The sequence below is a fragment of the Propithecus coquereli genome, unplaced genomic scaffold, assembly GCF_000956105.1.
Source record: "Propithecus coquereli isolate 6110/MARCELLA unplaced genomic scaffold, Pcoq_1.0 Scaffold19, whole genome shotgun sequence".
Taxonomy (NCBI): domain Eukaryota; kingdom Metazoa; phylum Chordata; class Mammalia; order Primates; family Indriidae; genus Propithecus; species Propithecus coquereli.
Window position 1 is genome coordinate 428,249 of NW_012143856.1, and position 14,456 is coordinate 442,704.

At 40.9% G+C, this 14,456-nt stretch overlaps 1 protein-coding gene and 1 pseudogene across 4 annotated transcripts in view; both read right to left on the bottom strand.

The window, feature by feature from the left end:
• The window catches only part of LOC105809089, a 92,167-nt pseudogene extending 88,015 nt beyond the window's left edge, over positions 1-4,152 (bottom strand).
• LOC105809167 (schwannomin-interacting protein 1) overlaps positions 1-14,456 on the bottom strand; it is an 886,964-nt gene that overhangs the window by 245,969 nt on the left and 626,539 nt on the right. The window lies entirely within an intron of this gene.

Here is a 14,456-nt window from a genome sequence, read left to right on the forward strand (position 1 = left end):
TCTCCAAGCCTCTCGGGACCTCTCTCCTTCCAGTTCTCCTCCGCAATGTCTTCCCGTGGAGTCTCCTGTAGTTTCAGGCACCCTTCCTTCCGACCCTCACCCGATCTATGTTTCTCTGCTCGTTTATTTTTTCTCTCTTTCTTCTAAAATTCGTCTTTTTTGCAGAGACCTTCTGACTGGCGGCTTGTCTCATCCGCCATCTTGGCTCCTCCAAGGAAACTGTTTTCTTATCTATCTTGAACTTCTTAATAATTTTTGAACAAAGGACCCTGAATTTTAATTTTGCACTGGGCTTTGCAAATTATATAGCTGGTCCAGATTCTGGTCCAGACTGGGATACATAGTTGTCCCGATATACCTTTGTAATATGGCATGTCTACATTATTCCAGGGTCCCAGCTGTTTGAGGGGAGGGTCAGTAGTAACTCAAGTGCTGTGCACCAGACATTGTACTGGGACTTCTTAGAGGAATACAATGAAGTCTCTATATTTTAAAAGCTAAGATACCAACAAATATGATACTCGTTGGCTTAGTGGCAGCCTCCTTTTTCATAGAAAAATAAACACATTAACTGTCCATATAGAATATCTGACCTATACTGATTTAAGAAACATTAAATTGTGAAATGAAATGAAAAGAAAGTGTGCAGTAGAATGGCAGAAATGCAGTTCATTATGAATTTTGTTAACCCTCAGAGTGGATTTTGGGCAGCAAAAGGAAGCACTCACCTTGCTCTGATCATTCTTTCTTCAGTTCAGACAAGTTTCTGAGTTGTTTAAACCCAACTCAACACTGATACACTTTGTAAAGGAGCAACAGAGGTAATTTTTTACTTGAACTAATTTAAAACAACCAGATACTCAGGCTCTGAGATCTGACTTTGATGGCATTGAAAATTAGCAAGAAGAAGCCATTTGAGCTTCTCCTCATGATAGGTTTGTTTACTTTGCTTGTCTTAAATCATAATTCAGAATCTCAATACCCTGAGTAATCTAATCCAGCTGAAAAGCAGACAATTGCATTTATATAACCAAGATTTTGCCTGTAAGCAGAACATAAAGTCCCTTTTCCAGATACAAACCTTCCCACATATATCACATCATTTTCTTAGAGTTTTGGTCAACATCATACCTAAAGGTCAGTGTTTCTTCAGCTGTCCAGATTTGTGGCCTGGCAAATCTCTCTTCCCTAGAAAAACTCTTACCAAGGAGCTTGTTGCCCATGATAGACACTGACTCACACGGCTTCCCTTGTGTCAGGCTCAGGCCCTGTCTTCCTCACACATGCCTCTTACCAACTCCTACTTAAAAATATTAACCACACTGCTTCCTCCTCGTGCTTATGGACAGAACACAACGAGTTATCTCTGAAAAGGGCCTCAGCATTTGCTCTTTACTCACAATCGGCATGAATGCACTTAAACATAACCTGGGGATCTAATTCAGTGCCATAGAATTATCTAATAGTTGTACTTATCCACCTGTGAAGGCTTTGCTAAATACTTCCTAGGTTCATGGAGCCGAGTGAGGTGAGGGGTTGGGGAGAATTTGAAGACAAATGAAAAGAGTCGCTGATCTGGGGTGGGGTGGGAGGACTCAATCTAGTAGAACAGAAAAGACTGTGCATAAAATTTGTATTAATGAAGCCAGTTGTCTAGTCCTGCTTCCTGTAAACTACTTATTTCACATCATTACATAGAATGCTATCACTTCACATCCATGTTATCCATTTTGAAGCCCTTCCTATTGAACAGGAACTGGGTCTAATATTGTTTATATAGTGACGTGGCCAGAAGGCTGCCTCACAAAGAGTTAAACATGGTGATGACAATCATGATCCATTTCCTATGCAGTTGCTGTCAAAATGAGCCTGGCTTTCTTTGGGTCCACCTGAAAACAAACTCATTATGACTATGACTATGTCTATGACCATGACCATGACTACGGCTATGACTTCAAGGAGGACAACTCCTCTTCCTCCTCCTCCTAAGACCACTTTTCAGCACCTCCATGTGCCTCCCATTCTCCTTAGCTTTACATATGTTTTTTCCTACCTTTACAACAACACTGCAATGTAGTTACTTTTTTCCCCAGGAACTGGTATTTATTATGAAAGTCATATTTGATGTTAACAAGATGCCACAACTACAAAAAAATTGCTTATATTACATTCTCAATGCAAATAGTCAAATGGAACCCCAGTTGTTAAAAAAGTAATTCAAATCACCCCAAAAAGCAGCCGAGTTTTTTAAACATCTTTGTATATCCAACCAATAAATTAAAATGGATAACAAGAAAAAATATAAATTCAGAGGTTTGGTATCCATGCTTAAAAAGGCAACTTCTTTGATGGTGTGGTCAAAGCTGGTGCCACCACTGACACCCATGGCCAGGCCCATGTGCTCAATGCCAGCATCCAAGGATGGACCCACAGTAGGGCCCATGCACTCGCGGCTGTTGGCGCCCATCCGCTCCAGGTCCATCTGCTCGAGACTGTTGGTGTCCATGCACTCCAGGCCCATAAGCTCCAGGTTGTTGGTGCCTATATATATGCTCCAAGCCAATGGCCATGTGATCCATCATGAGGCCCATGCCTCCAGGCCAGCCCCCATGCTGCAGGCACCATGCTCTCCACACTCAGGCCCATGTGCTCATGACAGTGCCCATGTGCTTCACACCAGAGCCCATGTGCTCAATGGTTTGGCCCATGTGGTAGATGAGAACAGCCAGGTGCTTGAGACCAAAGCCCAAGCTGATGCCCAAGCGCTCCATGCCAAAGCCAATGAGCTCCATGGTCTGGCTCATGCTTGATGCTGCAGGCCATGTGGTCGAGGCCCAGGGGGCCCATGCGTGCAATGCCAGAGCCCATGTGCTCAATGGAGCCCATGTAGTTCATGACCAGGCCCATGTGCTGGATATCAGAGCTCATGCGATCCATGCTGTGGCCCAGGCCTGTGCTCATGCGCTCCATGCTGGCACTGCCAATGTAGTCAATGCCAAGGCCCATCCTTTCCATTCCAGGGATGCTGCCTCTACCTCCACCATTTATTCTGCCTATGTTCATCCCAGATCCAAATTGACCCATGTTTTCCATACCATCACCAAATGATCCCTCCATGTCTCCCATTTTATTTATTCCAAATCCTATGTCTTCCATTCCCATTTCTGCAGGCCCTAAGTTTCCCATTCCAACGCCTTTATTCAGATGATTGGCATCAATAGACTACCGTCCTGGTCCTAACCCCATGGCAGTGCCTGCAAGGCCATGGGGAAGTTGTTGTGGATGCTCAGGTGGGAAAAAAATCCCCCTTTGGTAAGCCCCTCTTATCCACTTTGACGTGCATTGGTCTATCAGATAGCAGTTGGCCATTGAACATAGATACAGCTTGCACAGCTTTAATGGACTGTTCAAAAGTGACAGTGCCTATTCCATGACTTCTTCCATCTTTATCCTCAAGAATGTCTGCCTGGATCACCACACCAGCCATACCAAATACTTCCTTCAGTTTCTTCCAGCCCACTTTATAATCCAGATTTGCTACAAATACTGTGCTTCCAAGTATTTGTAGTGATGCATTGATAATCTCATTTGGGATATTAGGATTATTTAGGATACTGGGTGGGATGGTAATCATTCCTGGGCCACCTGGTCCCATACCCATCCCACCAGTCCTAGCCTTCAGCTTTTGCATTGCTCTCCTGGCACATTCACCATCAGGATCTTCATTGACTTTCCACGGTCTTCCACTCAGACTATGCGTGTTTAGGGCTTCTGTGGCTTTTTTCCTGCTCTCTTCCACCTTGAATTCAACAATGGCACATCCCCTTGACTTTCCTTCAGTGTCCATTAAGAGCTCCACATATGTTACCTCACCAACTTTCTCTTTAACCAGGTCTTTAAGTGACTGCCATTTCACATCAAAGGTATGTTTGTAATAAAGGCTGTGTATCTTTTAGTTGGATTGGCATGTGGCTCAAAGCATTTGCCTCCTCTTTTTATGTTTTCTCTTCCTCTTCTCATTCTGAGTAGGTCGTTCTCCTTTACCCTTAGGGCCCAGAGCCCTGTTGCCACCAGCACTCTGGGTGCTGCTCTCCTCCTCCATTTTGGTCTCCATTCTGCCACCTCAGCCACCGCTTTGACCCCTGCCACCATTTTTATATAGTTATTATTACCCTACTTTTCCAGAAGAAGAAATGGAATGTCAGAAAGTTAAGTAGTTTCTCCCAGAGGGTGGAGCTGGAGTTCAGACACAGCTTGTTCTCAAACACCCCTCCGCGGCCCTTCCTTACAGAACCCTTCCTTAAAGAACTCTGGTCTTTTGCAGCCTCTCCTCCCAATGGGAGAATCGGGATTAAAGCTCAGATCCTCTGGGAGCTGAGGAAAAGGGCCTTAGGGAAGAACAGACACGACATGGCTCGGACTGGAAATTGCAAATGTGGGGTAAAACCTACAGACTCATAAATGATTTTTTCCGCTTAGGTAAGCATTAGCATTCCGGAACAGCCGGAGCACTTGCTTGCTTGTAAAAAAACAAACACCGTAACATTTTTATTTGAAACGTCTAATGACACAAAGAGAAGAAAAGGAGGAAAGAAGTTCTACTATACTGCAGAAAGAGGAAAGAGAGGAGTTGGAGGGAAAGCGTTTCTAGAAAATTCATGTAATAGTCTGAACTATTTTAAATAGTTACTCAGCTTTCTCCAGAGCCTGCGCTCTGAATGCACTTAGGAGAGTATCTTCAAGGAAGGCCAGTGCTCCAGGCCCTACCAGTGTGTGACCTTGACACTCCATTATCAAGGTCTTGTGCAAGCCCAGGGGAGGACAAAGGGACAAGCCATCCAACCACTCTTCCAGGTTTCTTGAATGCCTACTGTATACAGGCATGAGGGATTCAAAGAAGATCCAGCCTAGTGGAAATGCACTTATTTTAATCCTCGGCAGCCCAACATTTGTGGTCACTCTACAGGATGAGGCCCTTGGCCATTACTAAGTGCCTGTTTTAATGAAACCTCTCTCACTGGCTTGGATCCAGGGTCCCCCAAAAAGGGCCTTTCTCCAACTTTTCCCTTAAAGCAGTATTTTCAAAACTGTGAAGTAAAATGGCATTTAAAAAAAAAATAGAAATGATAGTATCAGAGTGCAGCATCCATGGGGAGACCAAGAGCTGTTCTGTGGAGCTTCCGCATAGTTATATGTGTACCTGTGTACTGGGGTCTTACAATGGATCATGGTCTGAGAAGTTGGGCAAGCACTTTATGAAGCCCTCCAGCCTCTACCCCCCAGCTCTTCTCTTTTTCTACTCAGGCCCCACAACAGACCCTTCCCCTGGGGTCGTTCTGGTTCTGTGCCTGCTTCTTGGACTCAACGTTTCAGTCACTCCTTCCTGCCAGAGGCCGACTGACTTAGGAACAGGACTTTGGCTGCCGTGTGCCCCAAGCCCACGGCCTGTGCCAGCTCCTCCCTCGTGCTGCCACCTACCACACACACGGGCCTGTGGCCTGAGACTCCAGCCTAGCAGGATCACTGGGCATCCAGATTGTTCATGTAGGATGACTCGAGAACCCACCACATATTAATATACAGGCTCCTTCTGCATTTGCAGTGAAACTATTGCTGACACAATTGTTATTTCTTTTCACTGTCGCCCACTGGTTGCAGAGAGTGATGCTTTAAAGAAAAGCCAAGACTTGCGTGAGGGTGGAACCTGGGCCTTGTGAAGGTCTTGGGTACAAAGGGTGGTCCTCTCTCAGGATTTCTCCAGGAGGCTCCTCACCCTGGCTTTCTTGCCCTATATCCTCATGCATCCTTTGATTTTAAACTATTCCCATCTGCTTGGGGCATCTCAGTGTATAATTGTGGCATTTGACCCCAGCCACAAGCTCCAACTCCCCTTCTACCATCCCAGCCTTCAACAGTGAGAACAAGTGTTTACTGAGGGCTTACTGTGAACCAGACACTGTGTTAATACGCACATCACTGCCATTATTTCACTTACTCTCACAGCCAGACCATGGCATGGGCAACATTTTACCTCCCTTCACAGACAAGGAAACTGGAGCCATGCTAAGTAGCTGGCCAAGGTCAGCTGCGCTTTGAACCTGACCAGCTGGCTTAAATGCCTGCAACCTTGTCCACTACAGCAGGCAAATTTGTTTGTACATAGGTATCAATGTTTTGCCCCCCTACCCAGTCTCACTGTCACTGCCCATCCAAGATGCGAAAGACCGTTGGCTTCATTATAGTACACTTTAAGTATTAAGAGTCAGGAAAGGGAGTTTTGCTCTTAAATTTTTGGTATGTTTTCATCTATCAGCTATGAATGATATAATTATGATATTTCCCTATTTTGCCTTGGTTTCCAGGAGGCTCAAAATTAAATATAAGTATAATGATTATAGTGTGCTAATTCTATAGTCAGTATAATTTTTTTTTCCTTTTCACTGCTTGAATCTTTCAATTCTATTTATGTGAACATATATACACATAAATAGAATAGTACATATATAAATATAACTATAAACCACTTCAAATCATAACAGGGAAGAAAAAACAAACACGCATTCTATTTATTCAGAAAGATATCTAATTTTCTGGAGCAGATGAGAATTTGAATTACTTAAAAAAAAGACTTGATAACATCTTTATAGAAAATTATGTACAGCAGGGTCTTCTACTCCTGTTTTTCATTAGGAGAAGTGGATGTACAGTATTTTGCTTTCCTACTTGCCTGGGCAAAGACTCTGGGTTAGTTGGCGGGGCTGCCACGTACGCAGTGCAGATTATGGGCTGCACAACTTTCAGGGGTTCCATTCACTTTGCAATCTATGGAGTTGCTCAGTGTGCAACCTGAACAACTGTGTGCAGCAGCTGAAAGGGTTTAACTAGGCCCATACCACTCTCTACCTTTCATTAACTAACTACTGACTGGGATTGGAGTTATTTGAAGGGAAGGTGGCCATGCAGCAGGGAGGTATTTCATTGCTCCTTTTTCTCCTCTTAGGCAAGCCTTTTCCTCCCTGCTCTGGATTAATGTCCCAGAAAATGAGGGTGATGAGGACAGCTCCCCCCTTTTGCCTCTGCATAGCAGCACAGAGGCTGGGAGGCAGGATGAGGAGGGGAAGAAGCCTAGGGAGACCCTAAACTGTGCAGGCAATCAATCATCTCAAAGCCTCTCCTGAGTTTCTTCTGGCTTTATTTTGGGCACTAATTGGAAATGCCTGCCCCTTCACAGAGTCTGTTTTCTCACTAGAAAGAAAAGAAGGTTCCAGCTGAGCCTGGGGATGCTGAGAAGGGATGGAATAACTTTTCCAACTATTGGCATTTCCCACTGCTTATTCCTCCAGAGCCTCACTCTGGGGCTCTTGCACGTGTGGGCTGTCAGTGGCAAGGAAAGTCCTGTGCATGCTGGGCTCCCAGGTGCCCATATCTGGAGACCACCACGCAGGGGGTGAAAGGGATTTTATAAAGTGTGTTGAATGTATGGCCTTTAAAAGACCAGACACACAAACACACACACCCCGCCATGTATAGAGAGTATGTTTGGTGAACGTGAAATAAGAACACAGCCTCTTCTGAGAGCTTCTATGGGGAAACCGTGGGGGGCCATGCTCCAGGAGTGAAGGTACCAAGTTTTGACTTGATCTGATAGCACTGGCCTCGACAATCTTGCTGGGATCATAATTAATTGCTGAGAAAAGTCTTTTTGTTACTGGAAATGATATGAAGGTGAAAAGACGCCACGGAAGAAAAATTATTTTAAAATTGGCTCTGGTTTTGGGAAGCAGTGAGTCTGAGTCCTACTGTTGCACACACTGTAAATTTCAACCGGGGTCTAATACATGACCTTGGGCAATTTACTTCTCCAAGTCTCAGAGTCTTAATCTGTAAAAGAAGAAAATAGGGATAATAATAATATTTGTATCATAGGATTGTGATGGAGATTTGGAGAGATAATGTATACACAAAACTCGCACAAAGTGCAGGGGTGGCACTTGAGGCAGGTGCCCTATTCAGAGACAGAGAGAGAGAGAGAGCGAGCAAGAGAGCGAGCAAGAGAGCGAGCAAGAGAGGGAGCAAGAGAGAGAGAGAGCCCTCCCACTCTGTGAGCTCCAAGGAGTATGAGATTGAAGATGTGGTGAACTGATCTCAGAGGGACTTGGTTTCTATGTGCCTCTTATATCTCAGCCATTAAGAAATGTTCAAGGGTAATCTTGACTCTGTTTGATTTTCACCTTATTTATATACTGTCTTTAGAACCTAATTCTCCTGACCTTAAGTGTCAATAAATGGTAGTTAGCATTATTAAAGATTTCCCAGTTAACAAGTGTCTGAGGGTTTGTGATGAGTAAAGATGACATTTGAGCTTTAAGAAATAGCTACCTCTTAAATCAAAGGGAGTGTGGCTATTTTATTTCTTTAATTCATATGGCAAAATATGAAAGTTCTATTTGGCTTCAGAGCTGCTTATTTGTGTCCCCATTCCTGCCCCCCCCCCCAAATAATTGCTTCAATTTTTACAATCTTGTTAGAGTTGATGATTCGGTCTGCACTGAACAGAAGTTTACCTCATGCTCTCTGTACAAAAAGAACTTTCTGATATCAACAGTCATGGAACCTGGTCACCAAGGGCATGTACAATTGGCATTGGCCATTAGAAAATGGATGATGCTAACTGCAGATTAACATTATCAGGCTTAAACTAGGAGAGAGTTCATTATCAATGGGTTTTTTCTGAGAGTAAAACTTTCCCTATCCCTAGCCTGTTGCAAATTATGAAACTTTAGACTAAATCAGTGATTTTCAAACCTGGTCCCACATCAAAATTACCTGGTGAGTTTTCAGAAAATACCAATGCTAGAGTTTGATTCCTGGATTTAATTGGCTTGGGTGGGGCTCAGATGTCTGTATTCAAAGCTTCCAGGTGATTCTCATGTGGAGGAGAAACCTTTTAGCTTAGTCTACACTCCTGGTTCTCAGACCATTGGAATCAAAGCATGAGAATCACCTGGAGGGCTTGTTAAAACAGATTGCTGGGCCCCACCCCAGAGTTTCTGATTCAGTAAATCTGAGACAAGGTAGAGAGTCTGCCTTTCTCACAAGTTCCCAGATGCTGCTGCTGCTGGTCCTGGGCCACACATTGAGGCCACTTCTACACAAAGTCACTGACCATCAAGATTCAGGTACCCTCTCCAGCATCAGTTCTTGCCTCCTACTTTTTTTACAATCTGTTCAGCCCATCCAAAACTTCTCATGTTCCTGTAATAAGTAAATGTAATGTGCTCTCTCTACCCTATAGGTATATGAATACTCTTTTTGCTTGCAACACCTTCCCATGTAACAAAACACATTTTGTTGAGAAGACTCCATAATTCAATTTTTACTAATTTGCATTAGGTTTCTTCCAGTAAACATAAATTAGAAAAATTCTGTTGAATTTTTTAATGTTAATATATACACTTTCACAACATGCAGTTTTTCATTAAATAAGGTTTTGTTTCCTAAATTAAATTGAATACAAAAATAAACTATGGCTGTCCTTTTCTAAAACATCAGATATTTTAGTACATTTTGCAATATGTCACTGTAAGCCTTTTTAAAAAATCCATAATTTGTAAGGAATAAATAAGGGAATAGAACAGCTATATTATTAATACTAAAATTATAGATGAGACATGGAGCGAGTGGTCTACCAGTATAAGTAAATATAAAACAGATTCTAGGTCTCTCCACCCTCTGCCTTCACCAGCCAGAGACTCATTTCTATTGCAGTGACTTTGCCTCTAGGGAAAGGGCTCTGTGCTGAGTGGGGAAGAGATGAATGAAATACCTTTTTCTCCTACAGTTCCTGGGCATGTTTTCCTGGTCAGTTAATGCCTTATGACCCTTCTTGGCTCCCATGGCTTCCATTAAATTCCATCAAAAGCACCAAATAGAAAGAGAAAAACAAATAAACCTCAAATGATGGAATATGAGATACTGCCCAATTTAAACTTTGGGTTTTTTCCCCCACACTGAGTTAGTGATTTTAAAAGTAAGGAAAACTCTTATAAGGTCTGTCAAAATTGAGTCTAAAGAAATTATTTTTGCACCTTACATTTCACTATAGCTTGTTGAAATAAATGATTTTGATGTACTGTTTGTGAGCAAGGAACTGCTGGAAAAATGTGATTAAAGCATTTTATCTATCTATCAATCATATATATCCCTCCTGTTACAATAAAACTGGCTTTAACTTTTCTGGCCTAGGGTTTGCTCATCTGGGAAAAACAATTTGAAGTGGAGAATGAATATTTGATGGACTTTGTCTAAACAATGAATGTAGCTACTGCATATAGCAGTTATTAATATGCCAGTCATTGTTCTAACTGATCTGTGCGTATCATATATATGTATTACCTTATTTAAGCTCCACAAAATACTATGACCTAGATACTGTTATTATCTTTATTTTACACATTAGGAAATTGAAGCACACAGAAGTTAAACAAAACACCCAAGATCATGCAGTGAATCTGTGGTGGAGCTGAGATATGAACCCAGACAGCTCGTCTTTAGAGTCTATATACTAAGTTACCATTCTAAACTGCCTCTTTGGTTATCTCAGTCTGTTTAACCAAATGGTTAATTTAATGAAAAAAAATAGTGGAATAATATAGACAATGAAATCTTCACTTTTCATTAAATCGTGTTTTTTTTAATCTAGATCTAGTATCAGTGGGTATTCTTTCCATCATAGCTAAACAATACTGGAGTTGTGTTTTGGGGGATGTGTGTCTTGGGTAGAAAGGTCATAATAGCTTCTCAGATGAGACTATTCTCAGATCTCTTGGAAGGTGGGAATGGGGAGTGGGCTTTCTTTGTCATACTGATGTTCTTGGTCAGAAAGACCTTACCTGACCTCCAAGAATTCTAGGTCTCCAGGGACATGTGTAGTTCAGGACCTAATCCATAGAGATGGCCCCTCTTGGTGTGAATGTAAATTAGTGCCCTTAAGGTCATTCACTTAAATTTAACTCAATCAGATCTGAGATAGGATTTTGAAGGTAGGGAGAGAGGGAAAAGCTTGAGTCATCTTTGGGATGAGTATGTATGTGAGTGTGCCTGTTGTTAGGACAGGTGGGGAGGGGTGCAGACTGAAGTTCTGAGGGGAGCTCTCACAGAAGGCAGAAGACAGATGGCTGTGAAGGCAGTTCAGTGAGAGGAATCTGTGTCCTTATATGTGACCTGTGCTTCCCAGGAATCTGTTTTCACATAGTTCAGAAAACGTCTCTAGACCCACCTCCTGGATGGGTCTCCAGGATCCACCATGTCTCTAACTCCTCAACAGCCCTCAAGTTCCAATTTAGTGTCTACTCCAGAAAGTACTCCCTGGCTACCTCATCTCCTTTTTTGAACATCACTGAGATTCTCTCACCCTTGGTTCCAACTGGGCTAAACTGAACTCACATGAGAGAGTTTCTATAAACCCAGGTTCTCTGTTCCTACCCCTAGATGCTCTGATTCTGTAGGTCTGGTGGGGGGCCCTACACTTTGAATTTTTAAAAACATCCCCAAATGAGTGTTAATTATCTTTATAGGCAGTGGTGTGCTAGTAAACTACTTTGCCAAAAACAAACAAACAAAAAATCCAAGACCCGAATAAAACAAAACTGTAAAGGCCCAGATTGCCAGACTGATTTCAAGTTATAAGCAGTTTGACAATTGGCTGACAAAGTTCTTGAATATTTAACAGTTGGCTTTTGTGAGCTGGTGTAAGCTGGCTCCAGATAATGATTTTAGGCAATTCAAAAATCTCTGTCAAAAAAAATTCTTTAATAGAAGCAATAGTAAAAAGTCTCCCATTAAAGTGAAGCCCAGGACCCCACGGTTTCACTGCTGAATTCTACCAAGCATTCAAAGAACTAATACCAATCCTGCTTACACTATTCCAAAAAAATCAAGGAGGAGGGGATATTCTCAAACTCATTCTATGAGGCCTGTATCACCCTGATACCAAAACCAGACAAAGACACAACAAAAAAAGAAAACTACAGGCCAATATCTCTGATGAACATAGATACAAAAATCCTCAACAAAATACTAGCAAATTGAATTTGACAACATGTTAGAAGGATTATTCATCATGATCAAGTGGGATTTATCCCAGGATGCAAGGATGGTTCAACACATGCAGATCAATTAATGTGATATGTCATATCATCAGAATGAATGACAAAAACCGTATGATCATTTCAATTGATGCTGGAAAAGCATTTGATAAAATTTAACATTGCTTCATAATAAAAACTCTCAAAAACTGGATATAAACTTACTGGGAACTTACTTCAACACAATAAAGCCATATATGATAGACCCACAGCTAATATCATAAGGAATGGAGAAAAACTGAAAGCCTTCCCTTTAAGATCTGGAGAAAGTCAAGGATGTTCACTTTCATCACTGTTATTCAACATGGTACTGGAAGTTCTAGCTAGAGGATTCAGATTGAGAAAGAAAGAAAGGGCATCCAAACTGGAAAGAAAGGAGTCAAATTATCCTTGTTTGCAGATGATATGATCTTATATTTAGAGAAACCTAAAGACTCCACCCAGAAACTATTAGAACTGATAAACAAATTCAATAAAGTTGCAGGATACAATATGAACATACAAAAATCAGTAGCATTTCTATATGCCAATAGTAAACAATCTGAAAAAAGAAACCAAAAAAGCAATCCCATTTACAATAACTACAAATAAAACAAAATACCTAGGAATAAACTAAATCAAAGGAGTGAAAGATCTCTACAGTAAAAATCTGTGAAACATTGATGAAAGAAATTGAAGAGGACACAAAAAAATGGAAAGGTATTCTATGCTCATGGATTAGAATAATCAATATTGTTAAAATGTCCATACTGCCCAAAGCAATCTACAGATTCATTGTAATCCCCATCAAAATACCAATAACATTCTTTACAGAAATAGAAAAAATAATTCTAAAATTTATTTGGAATTCCCAAATACCAAGAATAGCCAAAGCCATTCTGAGCAAAAAGAACAAAACTGGAGGAATTACATTACTTGACTTCAAATTATACTACAGAGCTGTAGTAACCAAAATAGCATAATACTGGCATAAAAACAGACACATAGACCAATAGAACAGAATAGAGAACCCAGAAATAAATCCATATGTCTATAGTGAACTCATTTTGACAAAGATGCCAAGAATATACATTGGGGAAAGGATAGTCTCTTCAATAAATGGTACTGGGAAAACTGAGTATACATACATAGTAGAATGAAAGTAGACCCTTATCTCTTGCCATATACGAAAATCAAATCAAAGTAGATTAAAGACTTAAATCTAAGACCTGAAACTATCAAAGTACTAAGAGAAAACTTTAGGGAAATGTGCCAAGACACAGGCAATCAAAGGAAAATTGGGCAAATGGGGTCACATCAAGCTAAGAAACTTCTACACAGCAAAGCAAACAATCAACAGAGTAAAGAAACAACACACAGAACAGAAGAAAATGTTTGCAAACTACTCATATGACAAGGAATTAATACCTAGAATATATAAAGTACTGCAACAACTCAATAAGAAAAAATAAAATAATCTGATTAAAAAATGGGCAAAAGACCTGAATAGACATTTGTCAAAAGAAGACATACCAGTGAGCAACAGGTATATAAAAAATGCTTGATATTATTAGTCATCAGAGAAATGCAAATCAAAACTACAATGAGATATTATCTCACCCCAGTTAGAATGGCTATTATCAAAAAGACAGGCAATAATGAATGTTGGTGAGGATATGGAAAAAGGGGAACCCTTGTACGCTGTTGGTGACAATGTAGATTACAACAACAACCACTATGAAGAACAGTATGGAGGTTTCTTAAAAAACTAAAAATAGAACTACAATATGACCCAGCAATCCCACTGCCAGACATTTATCCAAAAGAAAGGAAATCAGTATATCCAAAAGATATCTGCGTTCCCATATTTATTGCAGCACTTTTCACAATAGACAAGATTTGAAATAAGCCTAAGTGTCTATCAACTAATGAATGGATAAAGAAAATGTGGTACATATACACAAAGGAATATTATATAGCCATAAAAAGCCACTTCATAAAAAATGAAGTCCTGCAATTTGCAATGATATGGATGGAACTGGAGAACATTTTGTTAAGTGAAATAAGTCAAACACAGAAAGACAAATCTCACATGTCTTTCTGTGGAAGCTAAACATTAAAACAATTGATCTCATGGAGACAGAGAGTAGAATGATAGTTACCAAAGGCGAGGAAGGGTAGTGTGGAGGCGGGGTAAATTGGGAATGGTTAATGGGTACAAAAATATAGTTAGGCTGATAGAATGAACAATATTTGATAGCCCAACACAGTGACTATAGTCGACAATAAGTTATGCTACACGTTAAAATAACTAAAAGAGTGGAATTGGAA